A 22376-nucleotide genomic window follows, 5' to 3' on the forward strand; every position below is an offset into this window, starting at 1 on the left:
ACTCTCAGCCCAGTAATTAATTCATCTTTGTCAGAATGAAGTCCAGGAGAGTTACCACATGATGGCTCCTTGTGTTAGAAAATAGCCAATAGTTTTCCCCAAATCGGGATGTTTTCTCAGTGGCTGTCTGGAGCTCCCAGAGTATGGAAGTCCCCTGTAACACAGTGTTTCTTTCCGTGCATTCTTATGGAGGCTGTGGAGTAATTCCTATTCTATGGTATGATTTTATGGCATGATTCACACAGTCCATTTTCACCGACTCTATCTTTCCTAAACAGGTTATAACCAGTTATTTTAACATTCCGATCATGCAAATTGAAACCAGCAGCTTTCAGTAATGCTGATTATATCACATTTCTTCTCACTAATGAGAATTTCCAATTCCTCTTGCCTGCTACCCAGACGACTAATGTCTACATAAAAGCAAATGGAAAACGTCTTCTCTTCACATTCTTTGTCACATGATTAAATCATTTTGCAACATGTCAAGCTTGTTTGTAGTTCCTTAACCCACAGTTCTTGCATTGTGTAATGCCTTGATTGCTGCTAGACTCAGGCTAGGAAGATTAGTTCTCCTGCACCAGCAATATGCTTGTCATCCTGTTTATACGGGGGATGTGACCTAGTGCCCCGCAAAACCCAGACCTTCAGTGTCATCTCCCTCAGCTAACCAGCAGTTAGTTCATTCTTGCATCCTGTCACTGATGGGACTGAAAGGATTGTTGGTGGGTTATCTGAACTTTGCTTTCCTTTCGATCCTTTCCAGTGGCCCCCAAAATCTTCTGCAATCTGTGCTGCTCCACATGATGTTGAATCATGAGCTTTTAGACACCAATGAAACTTGCTAGAAGAATGTACACTCCAGTACCTATTGTGGAGTTATCCATGTTATTTTCTCAAATGATTTGACTTCCCACCCCATTTTCTTCATGCTGATGTCCATTTCACAATTCAATTTCCTTTCTGAGTTCAAATATCTCTCTTAGTTCATTTTGGAATGTTAACACCAGAACGTCTCTGAACATTGCTTGAGGAACAATTATGTTCCACGTTATTATTTTTTCCTGTTTGAAGTCCTTTCTTCTAAACACTTCAACTTTATGGAACCTGTCCTAAATGTCTACATACAGTACTTAGCACAATCCACATGTAGTAGTGAATTTTAATTTACTTTGTGTGAACATAGCAAGTACTGTCAAATTTTGATTACTTGGATGTAAGCAACCACTTGAAAGTCATACAAGAAATTAACGTGCAGCTCCTTCAGAATTGAGAGACTGACACATAGTTCTGAACAGTGCACAGACAACTATATGTTAAGACTAGCATCCTTTGTCACCCTGAAGTACCCTGAAAATCATGCAGATTAATGGGATCACCGGTTACTGTTACAAGAATATCAGATCTCAAAAGAAAATTCAGGTAAGTTCATTTGTGAGTAAGTGACTCAAATTGCCTTTAAGGAGGTGTGATTTCCAGAGAGCAGTATAGCCAGACTGAGCTGGAAGCAGTTCTGCCTGGTCTGGCTGAACTGCTTAAAATCAGGGTTGTTTCCTGGACCATTTGTTGAAAGCTGTACCATCACACTCTGCACCTTGCTGCTGCCTCTCCTTTCAGGCATAACCTCTGTGCTCTGTTTATGTCAATGGTGACACCTCCACTCTACTTAACATGGACCAAACATGGAGTCTGTCCTTGGGTGAAGGCATTGAGTACTTGCTGGATCCCTTCACTTTCAGCCAGAGTGGTTAGTTTTTTTCTCTTCATATCCCCTCCTTCTCTGAGTCAGCCTCAGATGTCCCCATACTAAGTGGAAGGGATATCCTACCATCAGTCCCACTCCATTCAAAGGGTAGCATATCCCTGGAATAAAGCATTACATGGTTTGTGGTAGCTGATGCTCAAGGAGGCAGAGGGAGATGGTTCAGAACTTCCTCTGAAGTCTCAGTAGAAGAGATCCTGCACTTGTCTTCTATGGGACAGCTCTGCTATCCATAGTGGAGCAGAGCCAGCAAAGCATAGGTGAGCTGGGTGTGAACAGTGAGGTTGTTTTACCATCATATGACCCAAAACATATGCTGCAATGAGGCAATTACCAACTTGCTAGCTGTGCTTATGGTGGACACGCATATTTCTGCATGCTCTCATGGCAGAATCTAGTCCCTCCCTCTGCTGGGGATGTAGTGGATCAGATTAAGACTGGGTCATTAAAACAGCTGAGGAAGATCCTGGGAGTGGATCTCAGCTCATGCATTTAAATGACTGTGATATGGAGGGCCCATTCTTACAGCTTGAGAATCTAGTCCCTTGAATGCTGTCAGCAAGACCACAGCATGCATTCTGGCTCTCCTTTCTAGAATATAGCATGCCAGCAACTCCACCATGTTAGGAATTCCGTCCTGCAAATAATATTCACTGTCCTACTGAATTAATGGTGTCTGAGGATGCCATCTGAAGGTCTGATACCAAAAAAAATATATTAATAGTAATAAAATAAAGTGATTTTGAGATGAGTTTGCTTCAACTGGGCACTTGTTCCTGCTTCTAGAGGCCATGTAAGTTGGTTAACGTCAGGTGTGGAGTATGCGTGTGTAAATGAAATTGTATTTCCAAGACTTGAATAGGTCTTCTAGACCATTGTCCTCCAGCTGTGACACATGTGCACAGTGACCCTAGACGGACCTGGATCCTGGCCGTTGATAAATGGCATTATTTCATTTATTTATTTATTTTCTGCCTGTTGCAACATTGGCCACGGAAACCGGCCTCACCAGTTTTGCCATCCCAATTCTCCCATTCATTTCTGGCTTCCAGCCGCGCTATAAAGTCAATAGTAGTCAATGAAACAATAATGGGAGAGGAGGACTGAGATTAGAGACAGAACCCATCTCTCACCAGTAGACATGTGACTCCAAGGCTAAGTGTTGGCTTATAATTATTATTAACAAAAGAAACCTGGAGGGTGGAAGGAAATGTGATCTTCCCTTTGTGTGGTGTGCATGGCCTACTCTTGAATATGCTTCCTTAGAAAAAGAAATAACCCTCTGCAGAGTGCAGAAAGGCAGAGTCTCTCTGCTGAACCTGTGGTTTTTGTTTGTCTGGTTTCTGGATGACTGCATTACGTTATGGAAAGTTTTTTGCAGTTTCTATATCCTTTTGTGAAGATCAGAAATGTAAGCTAGATGAAGAAAAATAAATCAAAGTTGTTGCCATTTTCCCTTCCCCAACTTCACAGTTTGCTCTAGAGAGAAAGTGATTTATGAGAAATTCCCTGGCTTTATTGTGGAAAGTATCAAATGGAAGAGTATATCCATTCCCTTCAGCATGGCTTAAGATGGTATAGCTGAAAGTTGACTGAACTGAAATCCCAGGGTATATACTGCCAGAACTCAAGTGGCCTAAAAATACACACAGTGATTTCCTGATGTCTTCCACACCCACCAGTACAGAGCTAATGTGCTGGTCATGGCACAATATGCTGCATACAGCAGTCTCCTGTGGGGGGGAAAAAAAAAAAAAGGCACGAGAGCTATACATTTTTTATTTTTTATATTTATTTAAGATCTGCCTCAGTGGAGTACAAGTGTTCTGTGTTCTACATAACCTGTGGCAGGAGGATTTTTGCCACTGGCCTGAGAAGCCACCTCTTTCTCAGGTACCACTACAACATTTGAACAGATGACTCATTACCATACACTTGAATGTCTCAGGTGAGGCTTTTATTTATTTTTTTTTGCAAAGAATCTTTTCTTTTCTCATCGAAACCCTTCAGGGCAAGGAGTAACTTTTGTTCTGCTGTGTTTGTACAGCACCATGCACAATGTTGCACGGTCCCATGTAGCACAGCCCTCTAAAAGGCTGCTGACCCTAGCCACAGCTCACTGCAGAGGTTGAGTCCCCTTGGATGTACCTGACAATACTGCTGACTTCTAACGATTAGTCAGACAGGGATGCCATAGTGCCTATGCATCGTGTGAAAACTCTACCTCATTCTGTGTACTAGCTTCTGTCCTTCAGAGGTGTAAATCAGCATGGCCGCATCATTCATTGATGGGGCGTAAGTGGTTTTTGGCAGCCGGGCCTGGGAGGTTTAACCTTCCACCTTGCTCACTGATGAGGAAGCCCTGATGGAGAGCAAATAAAGGACATCTCCCATTCACAAAGACTGCTTTCTCCACCACATCCTTCCTGGTGATCTTACCATGTGCCAAAGTTCTCAGGAGCAGGACACCACATCAAGCAGAGAAAAATGTGATCTAATACACACGTAAATAAAAATTCAGGAGGTGCCCTTCCCAAATGATGCTTTAGGGTATGCTGTTTGTTGAGATAGTAGCCACTAAGCTTGCAAAAGTCTCTTTCAAAGTTAAATCTTCCTGAGCAAAATGCAGAGTAATTGAGAAAATCACCAGTGCAGACATAAGCGTGGAAATAAGTGTGTGTGTGTGTGTGTATGTATAAATATATATTTACATATATATATGAAGATGGGATTGGGAGTGGTGTACAGGTGATACCAGAAAGAAAAGGAGATACCAGATGAAGGGGTTGGCAGGCTTTTAGCTACATACTCAGTTTAGTGGAACTGAGAAGGAAAAGTCTTCTGCTTTTCCTCTTAGCATACCATCCCTGTGGCCTATATTTGTCATCTAGGACTTGAACAGCAAGAGAAAAAATTTGCATTGCAGTAAAAATAAACTAGCTTTTTTTGTTATTGACTACTTTTATCAAATGTTTTAAATGAAACATTGCAAAAAAATGAAAATCATACACATTCTTTTGCCAATTTCAATACAGATAGAGATGGGCTGAGCTATTTTTAACAAAAATAAATACCCCTCTTTGAGGTCTTCCTCTGAATTTCATACCAGGACCCTTTGTGTTCCCTGGCGTGAGTGTTTGATCCAAAAATACACAAAGATCTGCCAAACCACTAACTACAACTGAGACAAAGTTGAGTAAAAATGGAGCCAAAAAAAGTTGTGTGTGTGGCTTTCCTTGAGAAGTTAGATCACTTTTATGTTTTTAAATGATGTAAATATACTTTTAAATATGGCTTAATGTTGTTTATCAGGAGAAAATGCACAGGTGAAAAGAGAAATATAGAGGAGACTGATAAAAAGGCACGAGAGTGAGGTTAGAGCACGGTGAATGGGCAGGAAAGTTATGCTCAGCCTTTCCATCTTAATTCTGAGAAAAAGTGATGGTTTTATGATGCTTGGTGGAATTATCCTGTAAAACCCCATGACACAATATGCGAACAAACCACAAGTTCTGGAGAATTACTAAAAGGAGCTGACAGTTCTGCTGCTAATGTGAACAGAAAGACTTCATATGGGAATGTCTGGAAAACTATGCATTGGGAGGGGGTATAAACACAATGGCATTTAACTTAGCTTTTCCCAAACCGGAGGTCTTGACCTGAAAGAGCTTGCAAGGCACAATTCACCTGACAGAAGTTCAGTTGCAGAAGAAATGGGGCTGCAGGCTGGAAAGAGCAACTGGTACCAGTAACATGTGGGAACTGGTACACTTAATGCTGAATGTAGGAAGGTATTGCCCAGCAGCTGAGGCTGATGCATTTTGGTTTGTCCTCAGCTGGTCAAAAAGGAGGTTGACCAAGTAGTACTGCAACTCCGCAGAATTATGACTGCTGCTACCAATGTGTTTAACGGCTGCGAGGGCCCCCAAAGAAAGAATTGCAAAACTTTCATAGAGACTGGGCTGCAGGCAAAAATGAAGAGAAAAAAGAGGTGTTCCCTTGAATGACCCTGCCTTGTGAATGATGTAGTCACGTGGATTTACGCCACCTAAGGATGTAAGCCCAGTATCCAGGATGAAATGCATATTAAATTGCATACATGTCTTTCGGTGTGCAGATATCTGACTTTTAGTGAAGGCAATTTTTCTTCTTTGTGGCACGGCAGAAGGCCCTGAAAGATCCCAGAAAAGGTGACTGACTGCAGGATGCCATTTCCAGCATGTGGTACTTCTATTTCTCATTCCTACATGACACTTTTTACTTAAAATGAGAAGTTCTTGTCATGCTCCCTCTCAATGACCCTACTACTGCTTTGTGTCGCAGTTTGGGTCTGATGTTCTACTGACTACTTTCTCCCAATAGCTTCAATGGTGCCTCATCTTCATTCCTCCAGCAAAGAGCTAGAGGAAGATGTTTTCACAGGAAAGTAACACAAAGGATAAAACATTAGTCACTGCGCAGAGAGCTTTTAAGCATGGGAAGTTTGTGTTAGGTAGGTAACCTGCACAGTCTTTCACTGGGAATCAGGGTCCTGTCTTCTCATCATGCACGAAAATGTGTCCTACATTGACCATATTCCATTACAGCACTTCAAGATGAGGAAAAACAGAAACAAAAACAAAAACAAAAAAGCAAGCTGGGGAGACAGGCTTATTTTCTGGTACAGTATGAAAGCCAGCTTTATCTGGATGACACAAGCCAGAGATTAAATTTAGACCCTCAAAAGGAAGGCAAATATCAAACATTTCTGCAAGGCTTGGATAAGCTTCATATGTTTGGATTCTTATCTGTTCTGTATGCAAAAATTGTTTTTTTCTCCACAAATAGAAATGCTCCTGAACCCCAGTCCTTCTCTAGCAAACCTAAGCATTAAACCTAGAGACCGCTGACCTTCCCCAGCCTCTCCATTTCCTCTGCCAGGCTTTACTATCAACCCAGAAATCTGAGCTCTCCGAAGCTTCCTGTTTTCCACAGTTGCATTCTCACTTCCATGGTATTTTCTGAAGCATACCTCACCACAGCTGGTGTAGTTTCTACTTGGGAAAATATTTTTTTCCCTATTCTGCTGCTGGATCTCTAGAAAAGATCTTCCAAGACACCTTAACCTTCAAGGAGAATTCCTCTCTGAAGTCTATCACTATCACTAAGTCCTCCATATGTATTTATCAAGGCAAAAGACTCAATCTTCTGTGCCTGGTAAGTGTTTAATATTCCAGAAGAAAGGGATTTCAAATCGCAACACAGCTCTCTTGTCCAATTGTGGAAAAAAATGTAGCACAGGGGGAAGGAAAAGCGTTCCTTGTCTTTTCCATGCCCATGCTTGCAAGTAGGTTAATCCTGAAAGCAGATTTAACTGATCTGTTGCCATTGTGGTATGTAACATTTCGTTTTTCAGTCTAGTTATTCCTCCCACCTAACAAACAAACAAACAAACAAAAAAGGCTTTTTAATCTTAATGAAAAAAATGCTTGCAGAATAATTCTCCTTCCTTCCTTCCTTCCTTCCTTCCTTCCTTCCTTCCTTCCTTCCTTCCTTCCTTCCTTCCTTCCTTCCTTCCTTCCTTCCTTCCTTCCTTCCTTCCTTCCTTCCTTCCTTCCTTCCTTCCTTCCTTCCTTCCTTCCTTCCTTCCTTCCTTCCTTCCTTCCTTCCTTCCTTCTTCATATATGCTTCCTTCCTATCTGTCTCTTCTTCCCTTTGTTTACTCACCTGTGAGACAGATTGTCTAAAGGCCAGCCTGCATGCTTCTTAGAGCAGGCATCTTCACTTGTGTTACCTGTTTGTGTTTGTGTGGTGCCCAGTAAAATGATGTGCTAATTCTTGTTTGGTAGCTGCACACAAATCTAAGGGTAACAATAATCCTCACCACCAAATACAAAGGCTGGCAGCATGACAGCCAGCTGATTGGTGTAGTGAGTTTTGTAATAGAAAGCAAACAGAAAAACAGAGGTGATCAATGACATGGAAGGGGTCTGAGCAGCAAGGACCTCAGGAAGAAAGAGCCAGGGGGGAATGATGGGAAGCTTTTCCACTTTAAGTACAGAGAAGTCTGTGCCCACCATTTCATATTGGAAGGGGTGGAGGAGGAGAGGGAGATCCCAGGAGCCAGGGCTGAAGATAATGTTGTGCCACTCAGGCCATAAAATGGAGCTTTCAGACATTGGCTCAGGTTGTGTTCTCACCTGGCTCTTGCAAGGCTGTGAATCCCTGGTGCGGAGGTTGTGTCCCTGGGGCAACACAGCTTTCAGATATAACCCAGTGGCACAGGTTCTGTGATGAACATAGATATGATCATGTAAATGTGAATGATCGGGTGAAAAGAGAAAGAAAAATTAATAATGAATGTTTCTTTTAGTGTGTGCTCCAACCTGAAAATGCGATCATTTCATCATGAGTATTTTGAGGTAACTGGTCAACTTGTTGAGCTGTGGTTGGGTTATTTTGCTACTCTGTGCCTCAGAGATATGTGGCATCCTGGTGTCTGATGAGAGCTCCTATGTGCAATCGTGCTGCGAGCCTGGGAACACAGCCACAAACCTACCTGATCTGGGGAAGAGTCAGTGGCCACAGGGACATCACGTGAGATGATGCCTTTGGGTGCCTGTGTGCACCTGTGAACCCTTTCCAGCCCCAGCAAGGGGGACTTCTGGATGTCAACCAACATCCCAGCTCCTACAGCCCAAGCTTGCCCTGTGGCTGCCAAGGGACCGGGGTTCAATCCCCATTGCTTCATGGGGCCAGTTGCGGGGAGTGAGACCACAGCACGATTGGGATTCCCAGATTCAGCCTGCGCCCTGTGCCACAAATGGTCCTCCCTGCGGTGAAACGTGGTGTGGAAAGACCCCACCGTGTAGGTGAGGATTTCAGAGGGGGTCCCTGGGGAACAGGCAGCGGCATTGTTCTGTCCCAGCCTGCCTGGGAGCCGCTCCGCTGCACAGGTACTGTATATAGCACGCTGGACGTTAATTCAATTTTCGTGTACATTTTGAGAGAGCTGAATGTGGCCTTTGTGTAACGCTTTGGCTCACAAGGGCTTTTTCATAAAAAATTCTATTTAAATGGAATAGAAAACTTTCTGATAGTTACCAAACACAGCAAAACAATGGCAGGCTATATCTGTTCATCATCATCAGCCATTCATTTATCCTAGGAAGGAATTTCTCGTTGATAATCCTGAGTGAAGGCTTGCTTGTTCGCATGACTGGATGAGATCCAGCATCGATAGCACCTTGCCGAAACCTTTGGAGTGTCACGCTGAAACTGCAGCAGAGACATAATGCAGCTGAGCCCACGTAGTGCCACCAGGCACCATGGCTCTGGCTGCCCTGTGCTGCCCAGGTGAGTGCCTCACCTCCTCTCACACATGCTCCACACCTTCCTGGCAGCCTGGCCCTCTGCCTCATGCCCTTGCATCAGAAAACACTGCCCATGCTCCAGCTGGGCTCTCCCTCGCTCTGCTTTAGGTCATTCATTCTTATCCTGTGCCTGGAGATGTGACAGTGAGCTTGCTATTTAAGTGCTCTCCCCCACATGTAAAACCAGTGGTCACAGACATCCTTGGGAGACAGGAGGGCAGCTCCCTGCAGCCATCTCGGTGCCAGACGGAGTTTGGGTTTCAGGTGCAAGTCTGCCTAGAAGAATGGAGTAAGCAAGGAAGGTTTTTTTTTTTTTTTTTTTTTTTTTTTCTTAATGCTGTTGGACATGTTCCAGGCCTGTGTAGAAAAACCCCAGCTTGGATCCTGAAGGAATTAATGCATCAGTCAGCTCCAACAAAGCCTTCTAGGGAAGCGATAAGGCGGCATAGTAAATATTTTACCAAGGGCTAGGCAGGAATATCTGAAGTGCTTTGGGGCAAGCGAGTGGACGAGCTCCTATCAAGAGCACCCAGCAGAGCACCATGCTGGGGACGGTGCTCAACCCTGTGTAACCCCAAGGGGGTGTCAGCGCCTCGGTGGCAAGTGTCCATCCTGCCCCGGGCGAGCAGCTGGGGATGATCTATGGCTGCACGTGCCATCCCTAGCTGGTGTCACAATGAATAGAGTTTCCCTCTCTTGCGCTGGCCCAGGCTTCCAGAAGAGCTCACACTCTCCTGCTGGATGTTAAGTGGTTTTGAAAGCATTTTGTCACCTCTTAATGGGAAGCAGCACCTCTCAGCAGCTAAGTGAGAAGCTGGCTACAGATCCAGCAGGCTGAAAATGAAGAAATGATCATACCTGCATGCTTCAGACAAGGGGAAAGGGGACCAGCAGGCTAGGAACAGTGGGAACTAGGCAAGCACGTTGTGTGTAGAAGGCATGGGATCAAATGACAATTAACTAAAAGCAGAATTACTAATTGCCCAAGTGATTGCAACAGGATGGCTTCCAAAGAACTGTGTCTTCACAAAGGGGAGCTGGACCTTGCTGGGCTGCTAGCATGCCTTCAAACAAAAAAGCAAAAAGGTTGCTAAACTGATTAAAATGACTCATTAAGGCATTGTCAAAACTTCCTGGCAAAAAGGATAAAGGATAAAGGAAAAGAATAAGCATAAAGGAGTTAGGTGGGTGACTACTTTTAGATCAGACCTGGGGCTGTGGGCATGCCTACAAGGTATTTTGCAGCCAGATAGAGATATGTTGTCTGAACTCTGAACTGATGCCATCGGGCAGCCCTGACCCTATAGTAACCCGAGCCTGGGTCTTTCAAGGTGATAACTCCTTTAATGCAGCTCCCATTCAGCTCTGCGCACAGGTCTTGCTCATGCCTGCTCAGTGCCTGGGCAGAGTGCAAAGTCATGGATGGATGTAGCCCGAGAGAGAAGTTTAACTAACAGATACAAACAAGGTCTAACAGACTTCTTGCTGAATCAGAACATGGGGAAAAGGGCAATCTCAAGGCATGTGAAAAACAACAAAAAAGTGTAATGTAGAGAAGAGGAATGTCAGTGCAGAGTTACTTGCAACAGTGAGTCCCACAGGTCACCCCTTGCTCAGCAGGGTAAATTGCTGGATATCAGCATAACCAACATGAATGTCTGAAGACAAAATAGCAAACGTTAAATCCAAAATAAAGTAGGAAAAGTGTATGAAGTTACATAAAGACTTGCTTTGGGATCTGAGACTGCATTTAAAATGGATGCTACAGCCAGCGATGCTGCAACATCCTTTGGGGCATGAAGTACATCAATACTTGGGGGACTTGATCCTTGTGTGAAGCTGGATATTGCTTGATAATGGATATTTCTCCACCTTGCTGGACCCCACAATGCAGCTGCCCACGCATGCAAGATCTCTCAAGGGCTCTGTCTGTCTTTGCCACTGTCAGACAGGCTCCAGGACAAACAGCCGCATGGATGAACTCCTCTGGGCTGACCCAGGGAGGGCAAAACCCCCTGCCACTGCCAGGGTGGGCAGTGGGAGCAAGAAGGGAGGCAATGCACCCAGCCACTCTACCTGTTTGAGGGCTTAGATTTAACTCTTGGGTCATCCGGAGCTGCCAGCATGGCACCTTCAGCCAGCACAAAATGGCTTTAAAGTGGGAAGGGAAATGAGTGCATAACACAAACAAACAAAAATTGGTTGACCAAGAATTTGGGCAGCGCAGCATAACTGCGTGCCAAGCTGAGTTTTGCCTCAACCACCAATTTACCTTGTCTTGAGGGCACTGGGATATGTTAAGAGGCATCCAGTGGCCACAGACTCCAGCCGCCCACAGCCGGGGCCTGGCGAGCGGCGCCAGCACTCGCTCCTCCTCGAGCCCTTCCCATCTGGCACAGGCAGACCTGAAGTGTGGTCCTGGCAGCCCCCGGGCTGCCTTCCCCATCCTCTCCCCTTGCCAAATGCCTGCAGACCGCTCCTGGGGCTGCCAGAGAGAGGAGAGCTTGTGGGCACGTGGAAGTGGGGATGCACGGTGGGAAAGAAGCAGCATCCGTGAGGCATGGCCATTGCAAAACACAGCAGGAAAGCAGGAGAGGAGCTTTCCTGGGAGAGTAATGTATTTGTCTCCCCCACACTGCCTATTTGGTATTTTGGCTTTTGGTTGTGGGTTTGGTTATTTGCTTTTCATTTGGCTTTGTTTCTTTTGTTCCTTTCCTTTGCTTGCATGCCATTGCATCACCTTCCCTCCACTGCCGTCCTGCAGCAGCGCTGCCCAGAGGAGCAGGCTGACCCTGCAAGCTCCCCATGTGCTGCCACGCACATGGTGTCACACTGCATCACCAAACACCAGGAGGTCCATGGAGCTGCCTGCTCCATGAACACATGGAGCCGTGAACACATCCATGAGGATGGTCTCACAGCCAGCTGTGTTCCCCAAACACCATCTAACCCCGGCTTCTGCAGAAAGCTCAGTGCCCGTGATATCCCCACCTCTGCCTTCAGGGAGGTCTCTGCACTCCTGGAAGCTAATTTTAGGGACTTTGTCAGTGGCTGTCAAGCTGACTATGAAAAAGGGCTACGAGGTGTCCAGGGATGGCACAGGTCTGGCATTTCCAGCCCCATTACCAACAGGTTCAGGCTGGAGCCTCTTAAAATACAGCAGGAAAATGTCGCTCAGCGTCCGTGGCTGAATCACAGAGGCTACGGGGTCACTGCAGCCCCCAGCTACAGATGGCGAGCTGTTTAACCCAAGCTATCTTATCTCATGCTTGAGGCTTTGGAGAGCCCAGGTTCAACTCTTGGCGCCTCAGCCAGGAAGCTGGCTGCCTTGGATGCTCTCCAGCACTTATTTACAACACCCATATGAAGCGTGGCCATTGATTTATACGCCAGGCTGCCTCCGCCCCGAGGAGGCAGATTTAGAAGCAGCCTCGCTTCAAAGCCAGCGCGCGCTCCGCTCCGTGCTGTGCGCCCTGCTGCCTGCTCACAGCTGGATGCTCGGACCTAGGTGGCTGTGCTGCGATTTTTGGCTGAGCCCCACAACAGGATTAGACAGAGTAGAAGATCCCGGTCTCTTAAATCTGTGGCTTGGTGCCTTAAAAATACTGAGACTCTCCAGGCTTCATCAGGGCTCTCTCACTGCTGGAAATCAAAGGGTGCTCCTGGACTGATTCAGGTTCCTAACTTTAGGCCACCTCTTTGACAATATTGGCATTTATGCTCCAAGCTTGAAGTATTTCTGTGTGGTGACACACCGTCCTCCCTTCTATTCTGGCGTCCTACCGCCTACTGAAACATACAGGCTGTGTTAAAACAGCCAAATCAAAGAATTTCTCCTCTTCCCCCTCTTTCCATCTTTCACATATGGACTATTTTTGTCTCCGGCTGGAAAGAAGCTCGCAAACCTCATGTGAGCAGCGGTCTGTTCCTTGCAGGAGGGGAAAAGCCGAGCAAGTTTTGGCTAGCTGGCCCCTGCCTGTGGCAGGAGCCGAGCATCCTTTACACCGGGCCCTGCTCCCTGGCGGCTCTGCCCCACCAGAACAAAGCCTGGCCAGAAGCAGCCTCGCACCTGCTTTCCTTCAGCAGAAGATCTCCCTTTTCTTGGGCACATGAATCACTCCATGACATTTTCAAGGATCTGCCTGGCGCTAGGGATCAAAGGCTCGGCACCTTTGCTGCGTGTGAACTCGTGCCAGTGGTTTTCATAAAAAAAAAAAGAAATAATGGTGTGCCCTGTTCAACGGACCTGGCTAATGGCAGGTTCTGAGAACAGCACCTAAGTACCTGGTAGCTGAGATGTAATAAGGCCTGCTATACTTAGGCCCTTGCAGGCACTTCCAATTATAAAAATCTATTTTCGGACCTTTAGAACTGTCCCTTTTTAAATTTGTTCTTAGCAGAGAGCCTCAGCTTTAGGTTATATATTTTTCCTACATTAAAAAACAAAACAAAACAAAAAACACACATTGTTTTGCTTATTTTGGAGCCATGCATTTAAAAAAAAAAAAAAAAAACAGGTTTGCTGATGGGAGAGCTATTTTTTAATGTTTGTGCAAGTAAAGAAAGGTGTGATTTATAAAAGTCAAAGTCCACAAAGGATGCAAAACTTCCCTTTCCAAAAGACGGTTCTAAGCATGTTTTCTGAGGTCTTTCAGAGCAAAGGCTGTAGGGCTTGAGGTCTCTTACAAAGTGCTCTCTGAGGTGGAGAACACTGAGGGGGAGGACACGTACGGCTATGAATCACTGAAGGCTTCCTAGGCCCTGTCTGGCCCCATCCTTGCTTTGAGGCAGAGCAAGGGCCAGTCGCTGGTGGGGGACATTTTGCCCTCCACTTGGTGGCTTGGGTCTGTGATCTATAAAACCAGGCAGGACAATGCCTTCTGACTTGAGGAGAGGGACGGACACATGAAGTCTGGAGCATTTTATAAGCTGGGCTGTCGTCTAAACAAAAAGTTGGAGGAATTTAATTTTTTTTTAATAACCTAAACAGTGAAGGCTAGGAAATACATAGCCAAAGACCAGCTCAGTACTGAGAGTCACCGAGCCAACTCTGTAACAAAAGCGCAATTCCAGCATAAGTGCCAAATTTCTTTTACGTTGGTCACATCCTCCCTGTCTGCATTAAAATTTATTGAGAAGGATGCTGTATTTGGGGTGAGCATGAGAGAAGCAAGATGATGCAGCTCATGGGGGGCCACAGCTTCTTCCCCTGCCTCCCCCTTCTCCGCTCGGGCTGCAGGAGACCTGAATAGCAGCGGTGCCAGCATGTCTCAGCTGCCCAGGGGCCCCCAGCCGAGGCAGCACACTGAGCTATATGCAGAGAAGCTGTTTATTTATTTTTTTTTCTGCGTGGGCTTGATGTGCAGTGAGGTAGAGGGGCCATGGGCGAGCAGGCAGATCCGTGCCTCGGCAGGCAGCGATGGCCGGGCACCCTTGGGCGAGCAGAGCCAAGGGTGGCTGAGTCAGCGTGGCACCCATGTCCCTGGGCGGCGAGGAGGGAAGGGTGGTGTGTTTCTGCCTGCGTGGAGAGACCTGCGAGCTCGGGGCCAGGCACGGAGCAGCCCGTTGGCTTCCCCACCATCGTGCTCCCAAGCCCTGCCCCGTGGGCTTCTGGAGTCCGCATGGACGGAGTCAGCACTGTGCCGCCTTCGCTTGCCAGCGTGGGCATGTTGGAGCCACTTCTGTGTCTCGGTGTGGAAATGAAGAGAGGCAAAAGAGGAGAGGGTCAAGGCTCGGTGAACAAGCCCTTGGAAGGTGCAGATGGGGGGCTGGGGCTGGAAGGGGGCACTTAGGGTGCCAGGAGAACAGAGGTGAGGGTACCTCGTGGTGCCAAGGGTCCTTAGAGGTAGCACCAAGAGGCAGTGGTCGATTTAACCAAGAGGCAGTGAGTGGTTCTGCACAGCTGGGTGGAAAGGCCTTTGGCAGAGCTTTGTCCCATCACCATCCATTCCTCAGCTGCTGCCCTTTCAGCAGCACATCCAGGAGCTGAGGGGCTCCAGCCCAAATGGTCTCTGTGCAGCCACAGCAGGGGGCTGCTTGTTGGGTCCCCACAGGCTGCTAAAACAGGACAGACACCAAGCAAAATCAAAACACTTTATGTGCCTTAGATGTGCCTCCAGCCAGGAGCAAGGAAGAGTAGCAGGCTGTGGGGTGGCCTGATTCCCTGTGTGCACAAGATGGTTGTGGTCTCCTGGCTTCTTCTTTCTCCTTCAAGAGAAAGAAGAAGCTCCTCTGACCTGGGAAACCTCTCACCAGGCCAGGGACATGGCTGTGTTCAGGAAGCCCCACTGAAACTTGTGTCAGATCCTGCAGCCCTGCAAAAGGGAACACAGCTTCTGCCGGCTCTGCAGACTTTGGGCATCTCTGGGGAGTTGAGAGCAGTTGTGGTAGGTTTTGGACATAACTGAGGGAGATGTAGGGAGAACGATGGCTTTTACTGGATGGGATGTTACGGGTGGAGAAAAACAAATTAACTTTTGTCCATATATGTCCTCCTTGGGGGTGTCTGAAAGCTGTCGTGTTTTCTCTGCCTATATCTGCTGGTCCAATAAAAGCTATTACTAGCCCCTCCAAGCCTTGCCGTGGGAGCCAAAGGGCATCTTGAAAACCAAACCAAAGCAGAAAACCAATGTGTAACTGCCTGTAACCAGAGAAAATATTCTTCTAGCCCAGTTCTTTACAGCGAAGCGGGATAAACGCTGACATATTTCCCGCAGCTGAATTCAGCTTTTGGCACCAAAATGTGGCAAAGCAAAGAGCACCTTATAGTGTCTATGAGTGGTATTGCTAAGGCTGGTCTTCTCCTCGGCACTGCTTGACCGAGCACACAGCGGCACGTTGCAAAGCACTGCTTCCAAGGGAGAGCAGAGGAGTGCCTCCAGACCACAGCTCCGGGGTGTATATTTGGCTAGCAGCGATGTCACCTTCTGCTGTTCCTAGGCAGACTTGGGGGCATTTCAGCCGGAGGAAGAAAGGAGGAAGGAGACCAGAAACGAGAGACGCAGGAGGCATCCAGACAGATAGAGTCCAGCTCGGTAGGGCTAAGATCTTCTTGGCTTGGCGGATGCCTGAGCCGCCAGGGGATGGTCAGTATGCCCAGAATGAGGGGGAAGGCTGCGAGCACTCACACCGTCTGGCCCAGGAGCAGGGAGGTGACCTTGACAGACTGCTCCAAGTGCCAGGGCAGCCGGAGGCGGGAGGGCGATTGGACCTGTGTCAAAGAGCATGGGTCGCTCTGGAGGGAGAAGGAGGCATCGGCTGTAGCAACTGGGCTTGTTTACAGCTCGTGTTCCTCGGTATGTGAGCGACAGGCAGGCAGGAGGTGGCTGAAGCACGGAGGATCTGGCGTAGCAAATTAGCCTCCTTGCTGCCGAGAATACCCTAAAGTATATGTGCTTTGCTATCCTCTCCAGTCATCATAAATGCATTCGTATATATACACATATGTGTGTATATATATATATATATATATATATATCTGCTAGTCAATTCCACTATGATATAGGCTGCATGCAGTCACGTTTCTGCTCCAATGACCCAGAAAAGCAGGAGCCAGTTTGCTGCTTACTCCGTGCCAGTGCTCTGCAGCCAGTTGTTGCACGGATGCCTGCATCTACTTTCCCAGGGGGTAGCATGTTGAAAGCATAGGAGCTCCAAAAGACTCTGATGAAAACCTGGAGGAGAATAAATCTCTTTCCAGACTGCCCATCGGCAGTACACTTTAAGCTGTATGTTGCAAAGAAGATTTAAAGTATGTCCCAATTCATGGGGAAAAGGTGCTCAAAGATAAACTATTCTGCAAAATCTCAACTAAAGACTTCTGGAACCAAAAATATTCTCAAAGTTTTATTTTAGTATAGCTGGATGTGCAGCTTGTTCCAACCACCAGGATGCTTTTATGTGCATTCATGAATAAAACCCACTTCTTTCATCCCTGGGACAATAGGGCAATAAATGGGAACATCTCTCCAGGGCCCTGCGTGGTCTGGAGCAGCATTACTCAACCTGCAAGCCAGACAGCAGAGAGGCCAAACAACGTGCAGAAAAGCACACACCAAAAAAAAAAAAAAAAAAAAAAAAAAAAGAGGGAGGGGAGGTGAAGGGGGTGGTGGTAAAATAAAATGCATAGCTTTTGACTCGATTTTCCGTCTGTCGTGGTATGAACATTACAACTACTCCACACAAAACTTTTGGTGTTGTTCAAAGAGGGTAGGTAACCAGAGATGCCTTTACCACCAGCAGTTAATCAGCAGTTCACAGGATCAAGAGCAGCTGCATGCAACTTACACAAGGGAAGCTCAGCCTGAAGAGCACCCTGAAACCATTGCTCCCATTTCTGTCCAGGATTCAGCAGCACCATTAAGGAATGCCTATTTCAAAGTCCTCTGAAGTCCTCTGAAATGTTTCCTACCTACTTGCTTAGAACAATGTTGGTTGTGGATCCATCCTGAAGGACTGTATCTAAGCCATTTTCTTTAACTGCTAGTCTGTGGCAGGCCTGTACAAGCTTTTAGTAATACAGTGCTTTTTAAGAGCAATTCTCTCTGATGGAGAAGGGTTATGGTAAAACTGCTTCGTGCTCCTAAAATTGTCTTCATTATATTACTCATACTCTTTAAAATATCATACCTATTTATTTTTCTGCTCCTTTTTTGAGTGCTTGACTGTGCTGGCACTGGCTGTTCCCTCTGTAGTGGAAATTAAGAGACATAACCAGCCCCGTGCCTTGGGAGCCAGCAACTGAGCCATGCCTCAAGTAGGAACTGCTGGAGTGGGAGGTGTCGGTCATGCCAAGAGCCACCAGCCAGGAGGCTGCTGTGGGTCGACATCTGGTACCACTGCACAGAACTAGGGGATAGGAAAGCCAGGGGTTTGTGTGCATTGTCTCTTTCCTTTTATCTTCTTTCTTTTGTTTTCAATTTCATTGCACAGAGCGCATGAGGCATCAGAAACAAAGCAAAGAAATAAATCAAAAGCAACAACAAAATAAAACAAAACAAAAAGTGGTGGAAAACAGTACGCTTAATGGAAACCACATCTCAGAAACTGGGGTTGGGTGGATCAATGGTCTGTCTCTCACAACTGGGGAGGGGAATTAGCAGGTGAGGAGCCCATGCCCTCCACCTCAGCTCTCCTGCCTGCAGCAATGAAGTCCACAAGGATGGGTGCTCTCCCCATAGGGAGGTGGCACTATGATGGCACCATAGGACTCATCAAAGTCCCACAAGTTTCTGTAGGTCAGAGCTGTGCAGCCTTCAGAGCTCTCCTGGGATGATAAAGAGTCTTTGCAGCCTGAGATGGAGAGTGTTGTGGGGGATCAGAGGGAAGAAGGTTCAGAGAAGGTCAGAAGGCCCTTGGACATGGATGACACAGGGCACTCACAGCCATGTCCAGCTCAGGAAACCCTTTTTGTATCTGTCTGCTGGAATCTGAAAAAATATCTGAGTGGAAATATGACTCTGTTATGGTCTATATCTAATACACTTTCCAAAAGCATTTCCTACTGGGCTGAAAACGATTACTGGGGTAAATGAGCCTCCAGTTTGATCTGATGTGCCTAATAACTTGACAGCCATAGAAAATAGCATGGGATGACATGAAGGTATCCAATCCCTCTCTGACCTGCAAGGCAGAGCAGATCATTTCCATACATCTTTCCCAGGGGACATTGATCCCTCCCTCACATGAAGGAGGACAGGTTCCCAGACCACTCCCCAGGAATAAATCTCCTTCCTTGCACAACAGAAATTAATTCAGGTCTCTGGTACCTTGCATCTTGACTGCAGCCTCCTCTCCTTTACCTTTGACCACATCTGCCTTCATGCAGCTGGACCAGCCAGGTCAATTATCTCCAGTGGGATCTCCACTGTGATTAGTTTTGGCCATCATTTCACCACAGCATCAAACACAAGCTTGTCTTTGTCCTGACGGCTCAGCATGGCTTAGCCATCCACTCCTTGCTCCTAGCAAACCTGCCATGCTGTCCTCTGCTATCACCACCAGGCATTTCCTCAGCTGGATAGTCATTGACTTCCTCTACAGGTAGACACGTTTTCTCCTACTCCATATCAACCGCAAGGTGAAATGAGATATACCTGGAGGAAAATATTCCCGATACTTTCTTAAAACATACTTTACTAAACTTTCTAGAGAGAACAAGCCATTGGTACTTCTGTGTCACGCTGTCTGCTGAGAAGCATGTCCAACACATATTGTTGTTCTTGCAGGTGAGCCTCTCTCCTGATGCTTTCTGCATTTCATTCACCTATCAGTCTTGCCTGCCTACAGTAGAACACCTCCACCTTCCAACAGATCCACAGGCAACAGAGATACCAACTTTTGCTGTCAAAGACCACACAATAGTCAAAGCCATGACACTGTATTTTTTTTTTAACTCTATGCTTCATAAAACATGTCTATACCCATCTTAGTATAAGAGTGGGGCATCTAGATGTCCCTGTTGTCTAGGTGACAGCATATAGTGCAGTGCCAGAGGAAGCAAACTCCAAAACTCTGTGGGAGAGAAACAGGTAGTAGCAGGTCCCGAATCAGTGGGTTCTGCTCCTCTCCTTCAGTTCTGCTTGTAGCCCAGTAGTGATGATAAGGACTATCCTTTCTCAGCTAAAAGAGCTCACAGCTCTTTGGGAAAAGCTTCTATCAGGAGTTCTGGCCTCTGACAGAATTCTCCTAAAGAAAATAGAAATACTTTGGACTGGGTTATCACAGCAGTGAGCAAGCTTTCCTGCCCAAGCTGTACTGCCACATTTAAAGCTGTTCTGAAACAAATCGGTGAAAAAAGCAAGGGCTGCTCATATGATGTGTCTCTGGGGAATGCAGAGACAGTCAAGAATCGTGGCTCCACTGCTCTCATTCCCAGCAGAGCTGCTGGAGACATGCGCTGCTCAGACCTGGTTATTGTTGGCCACCGAGTGCCCCTCCAAGGGAAAGCAATGCTTTGACACCATTGAAACAGTCTGTGGGAAGGTGTTGATTCTCACAGGATTTTCAGAGAAGGTACAGGTCTTTTCAGCTTATTGAAACTTTTGTTTTGACTTTCAGAATGCACTACAAAAGCCTTAAAGTTTTGTCTATTAAATTACCATGCCATAATATTATGACGGGTCATGGCATAATAGTCTTACTGTTTTGACTCTAAAGTGTGCTATGACATGGGTCAGCCTGATGAAATCAAAATGAAATTACTGTTTTGTTTTGACAAGATTGTGTTTCTCTTTCATTTGTATGATAAAGTCAAAACAAAAAATATCAGCTGGATTTTTCCAAAGTGCAGTCTCAAAATTACATTTTCTCATTCAGGTGTGTATTTTGAATGGGCACTGGAGCCTTCTTTTGTGCTCAGGACAGAGCTGTGCATGGCTAACACCTCAGAGTAGCAGTTCAGTCCTTGGCTTGCTGAGGACTCTACCTATCTCTTCTTCAGTTTTAGCAAGAAGTTTTTTGCAAAAGTACCTTCTTGGCCTGTGGGGCTAGCGTCATACTTCGAGCTGTGCCACCTTCTGCTGCTGTAGTTCCCAGTCACCCATCCCTTCTGTTTCGCCAGCTGGAGCCCACTCCAGAAACAGTCTGAGAAGAAAGAGCTCCTGAAAAACTGTGCTTTGTTACCTGCTGGGTCAGGAAGCCTCTAAAATATGGAATAAAACTGTCCTTGAACTGTAGGGCCTCTGTAAGAGGCCAGTGGTGCAGACAGTCTGGTCCATCCCTCATTCATGTGGCATCCAGAGCAGATGGTACCTGAATCTATTCCTAGCTCTTGCTGCTCCCCTGTGAGGTTAGGAGTGTCTGTTCCTGCTCTCCCCTATTGACTTTGTCTGTCTGGACTGAAGTGTCCCCCAGGCAGACTGCAGCTGGCTGACTTTGTGTGCAAACACCTGGAGCATCGTGGGGGTCTTGATCCCTGCTTCTGGTGACTGGTAATGTATCTTTCCTATTGTGCAATTTCCCACTCTGAACGTTGCCTTTCATGGTAATATATTTATATCCTTTGTTTATTCCATCTCTCTCTCTCTCTTTTTTTTTTTTCTTTCTTTCTTTCTTTTTTTTTTTTTTTTCGTTTTTCCCCATGGTTTCCCTTTGTTTGCCTGGTTTTGCTCTGATGCACAGGTATTTATCAAAGTGGGGTGTGCTGTGTTTGTACCAGCCCAGGTGGCATGTAAGATGCAAACATCAGACACCTCTTTACACATCCCCAGCTTTCCTGGATGATTGATTAATAGCTTTCTCCTTTATTGGCTTTTCTTTCTCATAACTGGGGGTCAGCTTGCATGGGCTAACACCTTTGGTGAGGCCCTGTTTCCTATACACATCAGCTTTGCTGACTTCTTATTATCTCAGCCCTATCTGAACCTTTGTTCAATTCAAGAGCTAATTAAACTGGAAGCCAAAGCAAATGTCAGGGTGATAATGAGACAGATAAGATTAAAAAAAAAAAAAAAAAAAAAAAAGCCTTTTTTATTTTTTTTCTTTTTAAAGACCTGACACATACCTGTAGTGCCTGTTGGTCTGTAGCCAGTGGAAAGTTCCCTTCCTCTCCTGGCTGTAGTCAGACCAGTGGCCACGTAATAAAATGCCACCACCACCTCCCGCCAGGTGTGTGAGGCCGAGAACAGCACCTGCATGGCAAAGCGCTCAAGCGTGTAAGTATTTGCCCTGAGACTGTTTGCTCCTGCGCTTAAATTTAAGCACGTGCTTAAGTGTTTTGTCCGGCCAGAGCCTCGGCCCAGTGCAGCTGCAGTAGGTGCAGTGCGGTGGGTGCGATTCCACTTGTTTCAGCAGTGCCAGTGGGAGTGCTGGCCCGTGGCTGTCCTAGCCAAGCTGCTCCTACCCAAAGCCCAAGGTGAGGGCCAGAGCCTTGCCCCGCTGCCCAGATCGCAGCCTGAGCCTGGGTGGCGCAGAAATTAGGGTCAGAAATCTGGCAATGGAGGAGATGGTGGTGGGGACGTCGTGGGCTCTCCCTGCGTCACGGGAGGCACTCCCTGTCCACACTCCCTTTTGCCTTTCTGGGTCAAACAAGTTTATAATCTGAACCAGGCCTATGGTGTAATTATCAGGGGCTGGGGTGGAGAAGCCACTAATCAAAAAGAGCTGGAGATTTCCTAGGGAGCTTCAAAGCTCTCCGCAAGCAGGAGAGCCTGTGAAGGATACACATGTTGCTGGCTAGGCAGCCCCTGATAGTTAAAGTTTTACTCAAGTCCATGTGTTTTTCCACTGGATATTTTTACTCTCTGAAGTCTACTGTGCTTGGC

This window comes from Aythya ferina (genome assembly GCF_964211825.1).
Source record: "Aythya ferina genome assembly, chromosome: 3".
Taxonomy (NCBI): domain Eukaryota; kingdom Metazoa; phylum Chordata; class Aves; order Anseriformes; family Anatidae; genus Aythya; species Aythya ferina.